Source organism: Plodia interpunctella, chromosome 20 (assembly GCF_027563975.2).
Source record: "Plodia interpunctella isolate USDA-ARS_2022_Savannah chromosome 20, ilPloInte3.2, whole genome shotgun sequence".
Lineage (NCBI taxonomy): Eukaryota > Metazoa > Arthropoda > Insecta > Lepidoptera > Pyralidae > Plodia > Plodia interpunctella.
In genome coordinates, this window is record NC_071313.1 from 4,157,835 (window position 1) to 4,177,426 (window position 19,592).

The window sequence follows — 19,592 nt, forward strand, 5'->3', positions numbered from 1 at the left end:
AAGAAGTTGGACGAAATGCTTTGATATATAAAAGATCACATTTTTATAAAAATCACTTTAACGAATACGATTTTCGCACTCTATAATTTTCGTCATTATAAAGGAGGTTATAAAGGCTTTTTTCAAAACTAACTATATAAACAGCTGAAGCTCTCTCGTCTGTCATGCATCAATGTCAACAGATCAGCTGTAGGACAGTAACACCTGAATATTATGAGTGACCAAAACGAATTAACTTTCAGCTCTGCAATTAGTAGTACAGTCGACCGCACCTCAAGTTATCCGTCATAGAACTTTGCAATGGCAATAGTAGAATTTACAATGAATTTGGGCAGGTTGTTGTGTTGTTTACTGTACAGTCATCTTTACTTCCATATCCGATTTATGACCTAACCTAATAAACGACCATCTGGTTATCTTTTATTAACAATTTGAGTGAGGTCAAATGCCACAATCTAGGCTGTTGCGACTAGATTTCATTCCGGGTGTACTAACACTGGTACTGGTACAGTGGACTAGTATTGGACCATACGGACGTGTCCCATGTTTGTCCCGTATTTTGACAAGGATCGTGAAAAGGCAGCTCCTGGTGAAAATTGTTTATTAGCTATGAATAGATACGTAATTATATAAAAATCATGATACTTGTATGCAAATAAATGTCATAACAAATGTATTTCGTTACTCATTTCATAATAGGTTAAGCACGTGTCTCACAGAAACAAGATAGGTCTATAGTTATAGAAGGCAGGTCGCAGCCAATCAATTATGATAAAACTAAGCATGGTATTTTTCACAGCTGCCTAAAAAGGAGTGTTATACTTAGACTGCAGTAAAATGCTAGTAATTATACAGAAATGCAGCTGTAATAAATATAATACAACTAATTGTTAATATTCTATAAATCACTAGTTAAAACCAAAATTATAATTTATTTTCACCAAATTCAAAAATAAAAGATTTTCTTATTTTTCAGATTTCGAATCTAAAGATTCCTGGCCGTAAATAAATCCAGGGAATTGGTGTTTTAAAAAATCAATTTGTCTAACTAAATAGACTACTGATTTACGAAACTGTCGCCTAACTCGGTTACCATAATATTTGTTTAACCGCTCGAGTGTGGTGAGGCAAGAAACGATTAGACATTATGAAATGACAATATTCGAAAATCAACGATTGTTTTAATTTAAATATGTGATTGAGTAAATATAGCAATCCATAGACAAATGCAATCACTTATTAATGATTAAGTACCTAATTGAGATTGAGTACTCATTAACCATCGATTAACAATGTGAATAATATAATTTTTGTAACCAATGAAAATTTGTTTGTATTTATTATTATTATGAATCTTCAAGACGGATTTAAAATATCATTAGGGAACAAAAAGTTGCAACAATTAGAATGCCTAAAAATATTACCATTATTTTTTTAACACATCCAATTGATTTAAATGTTCTAAGTATTGTAAAATATGATCACTAGATGCGTCGTATGCGTTAAAATTTGAAATTATAATCGATTCAATATCTTAGAATCGATGTCAACAGTCAAGGCCGCTGTCTCGCCCGTCCACGTAATCGAGTAATCATAAACTAGTAATCGAGATTTCATAATTAAATTTCGTATTTGGTTATAATGCTATAATTATGGAAGATTTAGTGTTCACATTGCCAATGAGCCTTCACATTTGTTTACGTTTTTTTTTGTTTATGTTTTGAGCAATCACTGTAACGACTAGGTAAGTAATAGTAAGTATACCTGTAAATAAATGTCGGCATGAAGAGGTATGTCGGTCAAAGTTAAGAGCCATTAGTAAGATTATTATTTAATATTTGGAATATCTGGTATTATTGTTGAAATACTCATTACTCAATCACTTTAATATGCGATTAAGATTTATTAATAAATAAGTTACAGTAATTACTGAGATATTGTTGACGCAATTTGATTGGCGGCAAGTTATATAGGTAAATAGTTTCACTTACAATTAAAAAGATGCACATCAATTCCAAGAGTTGATTGAATATTTTACCTGAAACAAATTGACATGTTAATTACAGTTGCGGTTTCACTAGCAAATATTAAACTAAATTATTAACTAAAATTATAAAAAAAGAAGAAAATGTACTGTAAATTTTATTGAAGGAGATCTACAAAAATATTATCTATTTATATTTCAAGAATTAAAAACTATTTTTGAAAATGTTTCCTAGATTAAGTAAAATATTACCTACATAACCGGTAGACGTATCTGACGCGAACAAAACATATAGGTCAGTTTAATGTATACGGTAATGATGTTTAACTTAACAAACCAAATCTATGTGTAATACGAGCAAGAGAACCTATTTAACTCCATGACAAATTCACCACAATTACCAAGACATAGGAACTAACCAATTGTACCAACTTTATAAATTGTCAACAGTCAGATTAGTGGAGGATTTATCAGCAAGCTGAGTAGGCAGAAGCCTAGGGTGGCGGGCTTAGGGGGCGATATATTTAATTCGAAAATCAACATTTTCACAGAATTAAAATATTACATTGTTATTTATAACCAAACTAGTACATATCATAGAAAGGTAGAATGAAGACCAATACCGAGTGACATATAATATAAAAGAAAAATATATTTTTGTGATCATGATTTTTAAATATTCCACCCAATGGCATCTCAATGAATTACCTTTAAAATTTTGTGATTTTGTTTCTCAAATTAAGAATAAAATAATTTGAAATCAATAAGAAAGTTTTCAATATCGAATAGGTATATGGGCGGCCAAATTTTAATAGCGTACTAGCAAATTCGCAAATCAGCCACTGAGATTCAGTCAGGTTGCAGTACAATAGGGTATTTATAAACATTTATTAACACGCTTATAGAGTGTAATAATTCAACGCACTAGAGTAGATAAACCGTGGGAGCATTCGCTAATTCGGTAATAATAGCAGTCATTGCTAAACGCTATGTTATTTCGAATGGAAAATATCGTTACGCGATTGTTTTTTGATTTTGACGAATAGCGAACTAATATAGCTAATGTCATATTTGGCGTTTAGTTTTACATTTCGTTTGGCATTAGAAATTGACATTATTATTAAATTGTTGATACAAAATATGCACATTTAGAATTTATATACAATTTAATAGCCAATATAAATGTTTACTGCCAATATTGTAATTGTACAATGACATGTTAACATCGTAATTTTACGATAAAATTTTATTGGATTTTGTTAATGGGATCTTAAATGTCAGATTCGGTGAATACAAAGAGGTTCGTTATATGGTTTCATCGGCGAGTGTCGTCACTATTGCTGAATTATTGTCAGTCTCCATCCGCACTCCTAGAAACAAAAAGTTTCGGGTTCCAAGAATATAATTATCTTATAAATAAAATTTTAACTAAGTCACAGAAATAAGAATATCAACACAACAGAAAGCTGACAACACTCATAACTATAACATATACCTTATTTCCAAAAAAAATAGTCTATAATCGAATATGTTTACAATCGACTAATAAATCGAGTGACTTCTTTCCCCACATTGGAGCGTTGGCGGTCTTTGTCGGTGGTTCTCACGGAAGATTCTTCTCGACACACTTACCCACTTCCAGCTCGTATTGTTACACGAAATATACTAAATCGTAAGCGAAAGTTCACCAGTTTCGATCAAGGGATTAACATATACTCACTTAAAATATCTATTCGCATTATACTCTGATGGTGTATTTTTTACTTTTGAATATTAGTAGGCAATTGGTTTATAGTATATTATTATTTCTTCTACGTCAAATCAGGTACTTATTTACACGATACACGATGCACGAGTCTAAAACAAAAAAATATATGGGGCATGTGTGAGAGTGGGCACAAGTGACGTCCCAAAAGTTGGAATCAAAAAGCATTATACAGTAATGAGAACAAGAAAATTCTAAATGTTACAATAAATAAAATTGATCAGTTAAAGTGACATTTGATTATCAAGTTTCAAAAATATTCAAGTTAATATTATCACTATTTCTAATAGAAAATCTGTATATTTTATAAATTAGGATTTTTTTATTATTACTATTAAAAAATTGAGTGCGCTGGAATCGAGCCTGATGTACCTAAAGCAAGAATGAGGTCTAGGATGTTACAAGTAACTTCAAAAATGTCTATTCATTCTTACCTTGAACATGCATAAAATTGTATAATTCTGGAAATATCGACGCGGGGAGAGAATTTCCAGTTTTAGCAGTTCGCAATTAGGAATCAAGGATTTCTAATGATTTGAATCGTAGTGAAACATAGTCAAAAACATACAATTGTCACAATATTTCACATTGTATTTATCACATTACCCAGTGACCCATCACAGCAATCGGCGACTGCGTGATTGCTTGACGTGACGTAAGAGTACGTAACATCTTGCTTTCTATGCAACCTCTGACATTCCAATGCTTGAGGCCACACACTATCAGTGATTTATGAACTAGTATTTTTGTCTAATTAATAGTCTTATTTTTGTGACTAGCCGGCTTTTAACAACTGGATCCAATGTAAAATATGATTATTGTTCTGTAATAATATGCTTTTAGGATTTAATACTCAATGGTGCATTGGTAAGCGCGCTTGACGTGCGATTTTCGTAATGGTCATTATTAGATGGGAATAGAATGGTCATTATAGATAAATTAGTTACTAGGTATAAAATAAATAAATATATACAGAAAAATCACACAGATTGAGTTAACCCTAAAGTAAGTTCGAAACTTGTGTTATCCATGGGATACTAACTCAACGATGCTATATTCTATAACATATCTGCTTCTTCTTCACCTGCGCTTTTGAAGTCGGCAGTAGACCTAGTTTGAGTAATTTTTTTGACGTCAATAAGTATATACATCCTAAATTGAATAAAGAATTTTGAATTTGAATTTGACAAGGAATAAAAGTCATACTTTCGTTGAGTATAAACATATGGTGTTATTAAAAAAAAGTTAAATTTATCTATTTCTGACCTCTATTTTAATGTTTATCAAACAATGTGTTAAGATTTTTTTTAAAAAATTTAATTTACATAATTTTCAATAATTCGTAGGGCTAAAACAGTAATTGTAAAACAATGGTTTACTGAAGTATTTCAACTTTGGTTAAGAAATAGGTAAACCGAGTATGGGTCAGTGACCTCACGTGGTGTAAGGTGTTTCAAATAAAGTGCTGTGATGGAGGATGATTGACATTTCTACATAAACGGATCGTTTGGTGTTTATTACAAAATAGATGGAAAATGCTTTACAGTTTATACACATAATTATTTATACAATGTTATTCACATTGATGAATCCATATCCATAATGCCATTCATATTAACAATAGACTATCTGTTCAGTTTTCACGGCTAAACCGCTGGACGGATTTTGATGAAATAATTTGGTATGCACGTCGTAAAATTCCTTTTTTTTAAATCAACCCCCAAATGAGCTATAATGAAGGGGGGTGAAAATTTGTATGAAAGTCGTGCCTGTTCCGCTTTCGCAGATAAATTCACGCGGGTGAATACGCGGGCTTAAAACAAGTTAATAATATGTGGAAATGCCTTTAGAATAACAACATGCGGTAGCTATATGTCCTACACATGTAAGTACAATAAATGAGACTTAAATTATGTACATAATACATGATATGCATTAGCCACGACTAAGATTTTTAAAGATTGTCGTCAATTACTAAAGCCTAGAAAGCAGTGATAGTTCACATACATAACAACACATACAAATTCCCCTCGTCACCGATGTACTAATCTGACTGCGATGTACTTATTTGTTTTTATTAAACTGCCACATTTTACAATCCCCAAATTAAAACAAAATAGTCCAGTCTATTATTGTGTGTCTGCGAAACAAGAAATATTAGTTCATGCTAAAAATATCAAATCTTTTAGCTGGAAATAATTTGATAAACGTCTTGACTCTTCTCGCAAATAAATTTGATAATGAATACCTAATAATTTTCACAGGTAGCTGTGACATTAAAAAAAATCTTTATTGCCTAAAAAACAACTTAAAATGCAACCGTAACATTTGGCGAAATAAAAATTTACATATCCTTGGAACTAATTAGTGATAAACTTTATTATGCGTGTTATTTGTGCATATATTATATGCAAGTGCTCTCAATTTATTTGATGAGATGGGTTTAAAGTGTGTGATGATTTTATATGTGTAAATCATTGTAATTAATTTGCGTTAGAACCACAAAGATGACCACTGTGCGTGATTTCATTAATTTATCAAGAAACCGCATATACGCATCGTGGGATTTTCTTTACTCAGCCTGATGGTAATAAGCGTGTGAATTAATTTGTATTACAATATGGTTTAGTTTGTATCAATGTTGTTTTTAACAAAAAAGCGATAAAAAATACTGTTTTTTCTTTTTGTAAAAAAAAAAAAAAATTAGAGCCGAAAGTTTTGTTTTTGGTAAAAAAAGATCACATTTCTATAGTTTCGTTCAGAAATTAGTTTTTTTCTTTGAACATTTCAAAATTAAAAAGAGGATTTAACCTAATTATCGAAACAACATCTAAAGCTAAATATTATAATCCTGTCCTCTTCACGACTAGTCACATTTATTACTTTATCTCCCATACATATTTATAACTATATCGCTTTAGTAATAGTCACACATTACTTATCTGATCAAGCAGTAATACACATGTAAGGATTGCAATTATTTACCATTTTAGATGCGCTGATGGAAAGGGTATATCTAATTACTACTTGTAGTGATTACCCTAAGGTATTTGTAACCTAGTCAATTATAGTATGCGGAATTGTTGGATCTACATTCTTATCATCATATACTCAGGCTGTACTAAGATTTTATAATGATAAACTTTATTATACTATCTTGGCAATTTCAGTATTAAAAGTACAGTGTTATTTTAAGTACAGTGCTATTTTAAGTTACATTCTTAACGTGTACAAAATTTCATCGAAATCCGTTCTGTAGGTCTAGCGTAATTTGAGATAATCGACGTCCTCACGTCCTCAAAATAATATAGTGGTTTTTATAGTTTGAGACAATAGTTATATTTATCAAGCCAATAGTTAAGATCTTTAGATACGTAGCTTAAAGGAAATGGTAAAAGGGTAGTATTTTCTATATCCTGAAAAAATGCGTATTAAAATTTTTGCCAATGAAACTCCATGCCAAAAAAGATACCTACCAGTATATCTTTGATTATAATAGGACAGTAATAGAACTAGTTAAAAGAAAGTGATAAAGTAATAGCAAAGGTATCTACTATTAAAATCGCAACGGTTTCAAGCGGGTACAAATTCTCATAAAAATATGAATATTTCATGTTGTTATGGTAACTACATATATTATGTATTGTTACTAACAAACTAAACACCAATTTCGCGCTACAATACTTTACGTTTCAAGAGTACGTACACAACAAATTTCTCCAAACAATTATAATAAATTTTCGTAGTCTAATCCATTAACATTAGAATCTAATTGTTGTACTTTTGTTACAACCTAAACATATTATGTATTGTCAAGTCTTTTGTATTTGACGAATATTACGTAACGTGTGAGCACATGTTTTTGTTGAGTTAAAGAATTTGTGTTAGTTTGGTTTTCAATACTTCACTCGTTGTTAATGTAAAAATGTTTTGAGTAGGTAGTGAAAGTTAAAGCTGTCGTAATTTTTGTCATGTAATGTTTTGCTTACTAGATTATTTTCAGCGTATGTTATTTATTTATTTAATTTTATTACAAAAACATATAAAAGTCGCAATTTAAGCCTTATTATAATCATGTAATGATAATATTGAAGTCTCTGGTTATAATATTATACATTACATCCTTCCTTATCCTTAAATATTATAAAATAAAGTCTTCTGCTGCATCGCCTCTTTGTTCGTGATAACTTCTACTAAAAACACTGCACGGGTTTTCATGCGGTTTTCACCAATAGATACTATGTGATTATGATTATGAGAAAGGTTTTGGAGTATAATTTATTATGATTTTCACGGAGCGAAGCCGGGACGGGTCGCGATTTTTTTAATAATAAAAAAATATTTATTTTTTTATAAACAAAATATTACTTTATGATTAAAAATAAATCAAACACCACGAGAAACTACCACTTTAGCCCTATTGAAATGTCATCCATCAAGTTGGTGTCTGAGTGTCTGATAGCGACGATCAAGCTGTCACTACCGCCACTTGCTGCAGGCAACCGATTCATTGCAGCGATGCATCATGCACTCTGCACTGTTGTGATCTTTACTCATGATAGGTTTTAAGTGCCTCCTGGCAATCTTTCAGGCATAAAATGCTTACTGTTCCATCCACACATTGATAACGAAAAAATATCGCATTGGTAACGAAAGTACACCGATAACCGATGAAGTTTGTACAGCCAACAGCTCATCAAGTTACTCTGCATGAACCTCTTAAATGGCGCGGTAATAACGACAAGTTTGCAATGAATTCGGGTAAGTTGATGTACTTTTGCAATAATTTTAGCAAATTATGTATAAAACCAGGAAGAAGTAGTAATGGTAGAAAAAAGTAAAAGTAATATTTATGTCCATATTGTGACATCACAGCTTTAGTGGCTATTGTTATTGTTACATAGGTTATCTTCAATCTCGTGACTAGATTACATGAGCTGTATCAGGTTTTTCTTTAAAACTTCTAATTTTACTTTAATTTGTTCTCAGATAAGAAGTTATTCTCAGACTCTAAGATCTCTCTATTTCTCTCATTTGAGATGTTCTCTGATCAACATTCCGTCCATGGAGCGTCAGAGCCCAGAGTCCACCTTCCTAACCTTTTCCTCCACATCGCATGGTCTTCGACGTTCTTAAATATTAAATCATGGACAAGCATATCGACATTAAGCCGGCACTTTTTCGAGTTGCCTACTCTGACCATGCTAAAGCGGCATAGCCAAACTTTTGTTCCCTACGTAAATAGCTGGCTAATGATCTCTCTTCTGTAAATACCTAAGTATAATCGGGACATATTTCCATAGAATTTCATTTCCCACTAGTTTAGTCGTGTATTACGGCTTTACGTATTTTATTATCTCAAATCTACGCGCGTAGTAAAATCTGCGACTTTGCGACCGACCAGCATATCAAGAGGCAAAATAAAAAATCTGATTGTGCTCCCAATGACGTAATAATACGATCTAGTAAATATTTTTCTGATAACTATTCTATGTAGCTTGTTGTAAATGTAACAAGCAAAAACGATGCCATCAATATCAAAAGTCACTTGTTAAGATTGAATGGGTTACCGTCGCAGGTTACCATTGTTACGCAGACGGGTTATCTCCCATCTCGAACGTTTAATGAAGCGTCGTACAAGACAACCAGGTCACTTGCTGGTAAAGATCCATTTACACAATCGATTTGTATATTTTTGTTTATGACATAATGTATGAGAGTGGTTCCAGCCGAGGAAGATCGTATTTTTTTTTTATTTGACCCATATTCTTTTATTCTTCTGAGTTTTAGGAAATTTCATTCATTGAAAGTTTCCAAAGAGATTTTCCAAAGAAATTCTTGTAGGAAAATTGCCGGCAATATTTTGATTTTATTGTGGAATTTTCTAATTGTTTCCAGACTATTTTCGTAAATTCTCGAAAATTTCAAGATTGCCATACCGCTTATGGTGTTCCAGAATAGCGTAGGTACTAACGCGAGAAAGTTGCGCGATGAGACATGGCAGTAAGTATACAAAATGTATGGATGAACTTTACATGTGATTAATAACCGTATCTCCATGATATATCGCGTCGCTTCGCCCACCTAGGATGCCATATCAGATAGCTGTTACACATTACGAGTATATAATCACTTTGACCATCGAAGAATCGAACACATTACAGAATAGGCCAGCGAGTCAATTGACCTGCAATAAACAGTGAGATATGGTAAACTTCCTGACATTGTACTTGCCAGCAATTTTGATGTGTTGATTATTGATTTGTCCATAGAAATAGTAAATCTTTAATACAACCTTGGACTTTTGTGCTAAATATGGGAATTTTTCGGAAAATAATTCACAGTCCTGTCACTATAAAATTGAAAATGTTTACACTAATATTATAAAGTCTTACACCCATTGATATAGTGTGCGAGGCTAAATTATATATTTCGGAACTACTCCAAATTTCCAAAATTCCTTCACTAATATAATGTTACATTAATCCTGATTTATATACTGTGCATTTTAACCCGATATTCCTAAGGGGCGAAGTCCCGACACGTGTCTAGTGAATAAATAATTACTGCAAAAAAAAAACATACCAGAACATCATTGAGTAAATGTGGTCTATTAAAATGACATCCAGTTTCAAACTGTCTTGACATCTTGAATATTGCGTAAAATATCTCCGTTATGTTATAAACCTTGGCTCGGTAGGATGACCAAAACTGAATAGACTGTTCGCGCAGGTTCTATCTGTATTCTAATTTCTATTTTCTTTCTATATAGCATGTCCTGGCTTCCTCTGGAATCAATCACACTATCTATTCTATATTGGTGGACACCCCATGAAAATCCGTGCAGTAGTAACAGACAGACAAACAGAGTTGTCTCTAGCCTCTGGAATCGGAAGCAGAGTTCAATTTTTATTATTATTTCCAGAATAATTTTTAAAGCTCTTTATGTAATCCTATTTTACTTATATGTAGGTTAAACATATTCCTTATTTTCAGTTGTATTGCATATGCGTCATAAAATCAAAGTATGCCAGCGTCGGTCGCCGCAATTGCGTAAACTATAACCGCCATCTAATCTTAAATACCATGAGTCTTTTACCTTATTAGAAGTTTATGTAACATAGCAGCCCACCCTGACTTTGCCTGAAATGGTCTATGTCACGGAAAAAAATAATAATATTAGCTTTTTCTCGCGGCTTCGCCGGCATTTATTATGTGCGTCCGCTCATAAATTATTTTTGTCAATATCTCGGATTCTAAGCAACGTGTCACGACGAAATCTATACCAGATTTTAAGATAGGCCATATGTAATACAATCGCATCAAATTCCATCCTACAAATGTTTCTTCTCTATTGTATGGGAAACTCTACCACAACTACGCTGCCAAGCGACAAATTCGTAAGGTTTCGGTATAAAAAGCACCTATATTTGTACTATTCTGGTAACACTTACCAGATTATATACTTATAATATACTAACTGTGCATCTAATTTCATATAAATTATGCAACTAGCTCGACTTGTTAATGTTTTCAAATATCTATAATAATAAATACGTATGGTTGAACAGATATTTCAAATATTTCGCAAAATGCTTTTAGCCGATGCACCATAAGGTGTTTAATATTCAAATACTCATGGTTATTTACCTAAAGGTCGGATGCATTTAGCCTCAAAGCCATTTAATTCAGAATATATTAAACGTTTGTAATATACATGTGTTGGTTTTATTGTCACAACAATCTTCAATGGAATAACTTAAAGTAGTAAATTAAAAGGGAATATAATGTGTTTACTCCAAAAATAATTGAAATAGACTCTTTCGAGTTTTTTATGATGAACATAAATAAATTAATTTAATACTACAAAGGTTTTAAAAAGCGGCGGTGTGTGGTTCTCGCTATTGATATTTTCCTGATTTTTTATTCATGTCGAGTCAAAATGGTTATTAGAGGTACCTATATATTTTTGAATCAGAATGTGGCTACCGCTATTGCTCTACCCGACTTTCCTAGTTAGCTTTGAAGTTAAACAAAAATTGGAATAATCGCGACTCCGAAATTGCTGACCTCTCAACTGCTACAAAAGAGTTGATAGTTTCCAAACGGCTGAACGCACATTTTCCTAAGAACAATTTCGAATACGTTTTCTTTTAAATAAATAAACTAGATTTTTATGAAGTAAGTAGTTTATCGATTTGTACTCGATTCAAATTCAAACTTGACCCTTTTAATATGACCACTGTAAAAGGAAATTAATAATTGACAATACATAGATAAAGGTCACCTTTCGACACAGGAAATTAATAATCTATAAACTGATTGTCCGGGAATTTGCATGAAGAGATGCACAACGTTTCATACAAATTATTAACAATCAAGTTTTCAATTATGCACGCATATTAACTTTATCTTCCGGATACTTTAACAGTAAATTAAAAAGAATAGGAAGATATTTCTTACATTGTGTGAGATGGACAGAAAAAACCAGATGCAGGGATACATGGAAAGACAGTTGGGAGACTTTTACCCGACAGTGGGACATGTTGTAGGTATAAAAAAATCACGAAGGCAGTTAATCGCATTAAGTAACCATTAAGTTCGCCACGTCGTTACATATGTACTAATTTGTAATTGTATGTACATAATATACCGTAGCCCTACGTGAGCCATCATAATCAATTATTTCCATTGTCATCAATCAGGTAATTAATGAGATAAAGCAAGAAACGAAATCAAGCAGTTTATATTTAACAAGTCTTAAACATGTTGTCCTATTATTGGGCAAAGTTTCTCCTTTTGATTCAACTTATCTGAAGTTTTAAAAAAGGAATATATACATATTTTTGGATTATTTAAACTGTAACATTTAAAATGCAATAATGACTTATCGTAATGGACTGATGACAATATATTATCATAATGTTATTATTATTTTTGCCTTTTTTCATAAATATATAGAATGTAGTATTTAGAACAGGTTTTTTATTACATTTTATCAAATAAAATATGAAAGACTTTGGCGAGTTTCTTAATTATTATTTTATACTAAGCATTCAAACAGGCGGCCAACCGGCGGAAGTCTATGGACGCAAATGTAAATATATGAAGCAATATTAACCATAATTTATTCCTATAAAAAACTAACGATAATTTACATATAAATTTATCAAAAACATTGCAAATTACTGATGTGGAACAACGTTATTCAATATAGACAATGTTACGTGCGCATCATATTAAGTTGACCTAGAGTAGAGGAACAAAACAGCGATAGTACAGATAGTAAAGTTATATGAATCATCACCTGTTTTGTACAGTCGAGTCACATCAAGTTACCCTGCATAAAACTGTATGGCGCGGTAAAAGAGGCGAGTTTGCAATGAATTTGGGTAGGTTGATGTGCTGTACAATATAGCAGATGTACAACCAGCTGGCTGTGTGAAATGTCGTTGTGTCCAAGAGAAAAGACTAATATAGCGACATAAACTAGTTTCTCCTCTCTAAAGGTCTTTTCCAAGGTAATTTTGCTTGTCGGTGGAGCAGACTCTTCTGCCATCGATTTTACCTCCCCATACGATACTAGCCTTGCCTTGCCTTCCAAGGTCAATGCACTAAATTCATTATGATTATGTACAGCCTACATATCAACCACAAATTAATGTATGGGACGAATCTCAAATTTAAGTCCTTTCCCTTGATCGAGCGGGCTATATATCTGTGATTTCAATGTTTTTAAGTTGCGGTAATCGTGTGAACGCTGCGTTTGGCTCGTTGATGTCTTTTTGATTTCCAACTCAGAATTGATGCGAAAGCTAATGAGCTTAAAAAGCTTTGCCCAGATTATTATGTTATTATGACTAGATTTAGATTTGGACTGTTTTGAATTATTGATTTGTTATTTATTGAAATATGTATAAACATGTTTATGAAATAATTTTGCGAGTGATTAAAGATATACTATCCTTTTTGAGATCTATTTGAAATAATTGATTTTTTATTTAAAAAGCAAAACAAAGGTAATTGTTTCTTTTTAACATTTATACATATTTTTTCCATAATCAAGACCTATTTGAAATAACTGCATTTAATTTAATTAAAAAGCAAAACAAAGGATATTGTTTCAAAACAAAGGATATTGTTTCTTTTTTTTAACTAAGGTTTATACATAATTTTTTTCATAATTAATTACAATATATTACTATACATAGTAATTAATTGTTATAAATTACTATTTATAACAAAAATTGACACTAATTTTCATTTCCTGCAACTCTACAAAACAATCTTGATTTTTTTCAAAAAAGTCATTAAAAAAAAACCAAAACGATCACAATACAAAAACTCACCTTTCGCACACGAAATATAATACACGACACAAAGTCACAAGCACAAACGTTCGCGGCGCGACGGTGGGGTCAGAGTGCGGGCCCCGACGGATCAAGACTCCCGCGCAACGCACGTGAAAGTGCTTATATAGCTTTGGATCCTACTTCAAGGAAGGGTCAGTTTTAGGATCTTATTCATAGGTAAATTGGCGTGAAATGATTTATTTTAAGGTTAAATTAAGTGTGGTTCCCGCCCTGAAATTCGAATACACGATTTCCGTGGATTTTCGAAGGATAAAAAGCCTTTATGTCAAGCAGGCGGCGACCGTAAAATCTTCACAAAAATAACAATAATGAAATTTTAACTTTGCCTTCCGTTTCTGTCCAGGGAAAAGTTGTGCTTATATATTTACTACCTTTCGCCCGCGGCTTCGCCCGCGTAAATTTCCCACGGAAACAGCTTGAACTAAAAGGGAATATAATGTGTTTACTCCAAAAATAATTGAAACAGACTCTTTCGAGTTTTTATGATGAACATAAATAAATTATCTTAATACTACAAAGGTTAGGCTATTTTTCCGGAATGAAAGGTATCCTATGTCCTTCTCCATACTTCAAACTGTAATATATATGCTATATTTAAAGATTTGATTGTATATATAAGGCGTGAATAGTTAACAAACTTACTATCGCATCTATTATATTAGTTAGGATTTTCCGGTATGATCCCAAAAAGTATTCCACAACATATACCTAAATTTAATGAAAATGATATATAACAGTAAAATGTTAGGGCAAGGAGCTTCGCAACATGTATCAAGACAAATGGAAATGTGGATCCTTTGAGGTGCCTGTTCCTTTTCCCGCCTTTTTTCTGGACACAAGTTAATCCGTCATTTAATTTAATTGCCTTATATCTACATATTACAAATATTTTTCTTATTTGGTGAGAACCCTGATATAATAATTTCTTTACTTACATTCAACTACAAACTAAAAAACTGTATTTTTATTAAAGTTTTAGTGTGTTTTCAACTTTGTGTATAGGTTTTTGTCTTCGGTATACTTAAATGATTTCCAATTTTTTTACCAGTAGGAATTTTATTGCTTAGTGACTGACTACATAAGATCCCCAAGCGAGATGAAGCTACTTATTAAAAAAATTATGTTGAAAATATAATTAAGTATTATTATTGCAAGCAAATGTACAGGTTTTAGATTTAGGTACAGTTTAAAAAATTGCACTATTGAGGAGAAATACTATTTTATACATTGAATAATTTAAACGGTCAGATAAAATTATAATAAATATCAGACGTCATTACATTTGAATACAATAGAAACACAATCTTTAAATTTCTTATGTAATATACTTCAAATATCAGATAAAAGCTCGCGATATAATATTACAAATATGATTATATTATGTAAATAATGATTCAGGTTTTATTTAAGTGAACTATGTAATGAAATACATAGAAATAGTTCTTGATATCAGTCAAAGTAAACAAACACATTTTATAGTGGTTTACAGGTACAGTCGAGGGAAAATAGGGTCTATTTGCCCTCGACTGTACCTGTAAACCCGTGTCAATAAATTAATAGGTAGAAGATTATCTGTCCCCGACTATACATAAATAAAATAATAAATGTTGTATAGGTACATACATAAATAATAGATAGATACCTATAATATATTAGTATAACGTCTCGTAGGTAAGGACTTACAACAGTAAACAATGTTGGCATACTTTATACATATTAAAAATCTATATCTTTGCATATTATAACAATTTAATGCTTATTTGTTCCTCTTGTTATTTGTTACTGCTAATTTGTTCCTCTTCTCTACCCAAAGGTTCGCTGGAAGAGATTGCTGAGCAATAAGTCCGCCTTTGCTGTACCTAACCTGTATTCTTTGTGTACCTAATGTATTTATGGGCAATAAAGTTCATTTATTATTATTATTATTTGTATCTCCTTTTGGGATTCACGGCACATAGTCCGGTCCTTTGAGAGGCTTGCGTGGGGATATGGATCCAACACGTAGAGGCCCTTTGGAGAATTTTGATGTTGTGTAGGTCTCCCGCCAAGACCCACTCCCGGATATACCAATGAAATGATATGCCCATGAGCAGGTCTCGGCGGGAGTGTGAACTATTGCAGAATAATGGATAGAAGTACTGGTCTATAGAATAAAATTTGGATGGACTGAGAATGGGCTATTGCAAAGAGTGCGGTCACCTGCCATAATCATGATAACTGACTATTCAGTGGCAGGTGGTGACTCGCCGCTCACTAGATGGGCCCCTCAAATCAGTCGCCGTGATTGGCGACAAAGGGGCAACATTGACGTGGGCGGCTAAGGGTGTAGAGAGGTGAGTCTGCGGGGCGCGAAATCGTGGTGATCCAGTCAGACACCCCCGGCGTTATGACATTTTACACTTCCATCCTTCGAGCATATAGCTCTCGCGACTCCACTCTGGCCGGCCGATGAAGGCAAGCCAGAGGTAGGGGTCCTGTTACCTCTCGGTTTCCACTTCGACCTTGGGGAAGGAAGGCGGAGGTGAGGAACAGGGGCCTCCCCTGGGAGCACTCAGGTCCGTGGGGTCGCTACTCCCCAACAGCTCGCCACAAGCTGCCCTGCGGGCTTATTATTATTATTATTATATTATAAAACAAAGTCCTTTGCCGCGTCTTTTTGTCTGTTCGCGATAAATTCAAAAACTACTGCATGGATTTTCATGTGACAGATAATATGGTTATTGTGGAAAATGTTGGTGTATAATTTTTACCCGATCGAAACCAGGACGGGTCACTAGTTACAAATAAATTAAGTAATTCAGACATTAAAAAAATAATAATATGTAACACGCAAATATGATGAGTTTGGTTTTAAACGTGTATTTATTTCAAGTTTCTTATTTTATTTTAAGTTTAAAAAAATACATTTAAATTTAAATTAACAATCACAAAACTTTTAGCATGTGCTTTTTATTTAAAATCATGCTAATATAATAGCCTTAGAACGAAAGATGCCGAAGACCTTTCAAAGTGGAGGAGACATAGTAAGAATGCGGGCCCGAGGCTCCGACGCTCTATTATGGCTGGGGAAGAAACCGGGGAAAACGATCAGACGAGAGAGAAGCTTTTTTAAAACACAATAAGAATTATACTCATGTGACATAATCACATTGTTGAATACATTTCATTCAAATAAGCAACAGAAGCCGATTACTGCTCGGCAATATGCATCCGATGACATATCCAATCTCAGTGATTAATAGTTCTCAAACCATTGACGATTTATGTATAGAATCGACAACTGTGACTATGGAATACATATTAATCAGATTGATAGTTTTGAGCATTTATTTCGCTGTTTTTAAACTTCTTTACCTCGTTTTCATGGTGTTTTTTTTTGATAATTAATGATTTCACTATTATTTTGTAGATATTTTTAAGTATTCCAATAATTATTATAAAATTTTATTTATTTAAAACTGTATTGCATAAAATAAAAAACTGTACTTAACGCCATATGATAAATTTTAAATTATCATAAAAATTTATAATATTGCATCTTTTCGATTTTGGATCAGGATCGTAGTCCAAATCAGGAAGACTGAATTATATTGTGCACTTAAACGTATCTTTTTCGATATTTTCATGAACATATTTTTTATTTGGGGTATATTTATTATATTAGGATGAAGCTGCGGCCCCTAGCAGTACTAAAAAGTTGACAACATAAACATTTGTTTTATAATTTAATTTAACATAACTTATTACATTCGATTTTTATTTTTTCAAGTGTTTATTATCTTCTGATATTCGTACGTCTATGTTTAGGCAAAAAACTAATTCTTTGCTATCGGCTTCCCCCTACAGTCCTAGCTAAATTTAAACCAAGATTTTTGTATTAATGTGAAATTTTACGAATTATCTATAATTATATATAATTATAGTGATTTTAGTAACTGGCGTTATTCAGGTAAGTACGTACGTATACAAGCCTAACTATATCCATTCTATACAAATAACTCATTGGCATTCGTAACACCTGACATACTAACAGTAGAATAATCAATTCAGTAGATGTAACCCATGAACAATGGCCTGAAACGAAATGCCTACCGCGTGGTAACTTGTCTCGGCTCCCCACACCGCCGCCGTGTCGAAACATATCAAGCTCTGAACGAATTTATTCTATTCTCATAATTTAATGAGAATAAAATGGTATTAAGTCACAATTAATTATTATTGATGATGGTGAGTGAATAACATTATGTTTTCTTACACGAATAATATACACCAATGTCGAAGGAGAAAGTTTGTGTAATATTTTCAGGATTTTGAAATGTAGGCCGGAAAGGTTATCTTTATATTCTGCGATGATCTTGAAATTTTCCGAGAATAAGTGGAAATAAAAAGATATATTTTTACAGTCATTTTCACAATAACTACACATACATACACAACAGAACTGTTCAGATTATCATGAAAATGTTATGACAAAAATATTCAATTATTTTTCAAGTTTACAAGTAATTCCCGGGAACATAAGATTCCTCGATGATGGCATCATCTAAGATTAATAAATATACAGTTGAATTGTGTATTAGTGCTACTTACAAAGCAAAATCGCCCAAACAGTGAAGCTGATTGTGGTACACTTTTTCATTCTATAAATAAATAAATATATTAGGACAAATCACACAGATTGAGCTAGCCCCAAAGTAAGTTCGAGACTTGTGTTACGGGATACTAACTCAACGATACTATATTTTATAACAAATACATTATATAGATAAACATCCAAGACCCGGGCCAATCAGAAAAAGATCATTTTCCATCATGACCCGACCGGGGATCGAACCCGGGACCTCTCGGTTCAGAGGCAAGATAAAAGAGGCAAGCACTTTACCACTTCGCCACCGAGGTCGTCAAATAAGTTTATTACTGTCGGTAATGATTTTTATTTTCCTTCCTTTATTATTAATTTTCGTACATAGTTTATCCATGACAGGCTTTCCAAATTTTTCTTCTCCATTTCGCACGGTCATGACACACGCATTCACACGCAACACGCTTGATCACTTTCAATCCTTATACTACCTAAATATCCTATACTACTTGGAGCACGCAACGACAGAAACCTTTCTCAGAACATTGATTCTCTAAAAATAGAATTACCATTACATTAGTAGTGGCCTACTTCAAAATAAAATAAAATTAATTAATCAAGGAAAGAAGCATCGTAAAAAATATTATTATTCCTTTGCCAAGTCTAAACGTCGGCTTGTCCTTAAACTCATCATAATCTATAAATCGAAATTTCAAATTTTGATTGGCATTTTTGCAACCATTTGGTAGGTCACACATATACTGGTATTTAAGATATTTATTTCATTGTTATTTAAATTTTGTTGCATTGTTAGTCGTTCCGTTTTATGTTATGCCAGCCAGTATTGCTTTAAAATCAGTCTTCTTATTATTAACATCCGAACATATT

General features: G+C 32.5%; 1 protein-coding gene across 5 annotated transcripts in view; it reads right to left on the reverse strand.

Moving 5' to 3' along the window:
• The window catches only part of LOC128678538 (mucin-2-like), a 59,244-nt gene extending 45,051 nt beyond the window's left edge, over positions 1–14,193 (reverse strand). Inside the window, exons 1-2 of one of the 5 annotated variants that reach the window (XM_053760113.2) lie at positions 14,099–14,171; positions 1,992–2,038 (exon numbers count right to left, since the gene is read on the reverse strand). The gene's annotated coding sequence lies outside the window, so the exon portion shown is untranslated. Of the gene's footprint in view, positions 1–1,991; positions 2,039–2,236; positions 2,345–14,098 lie in introns of those variants that run through there. The other 4 variants (XM_053760112.1, XM_053760115.1, XM_053760114.2 and 1 more) reach the window with 4 other exon arrangements.
• Positions 14,194–19,592: the final 5,399 nt, after the last annotated feature.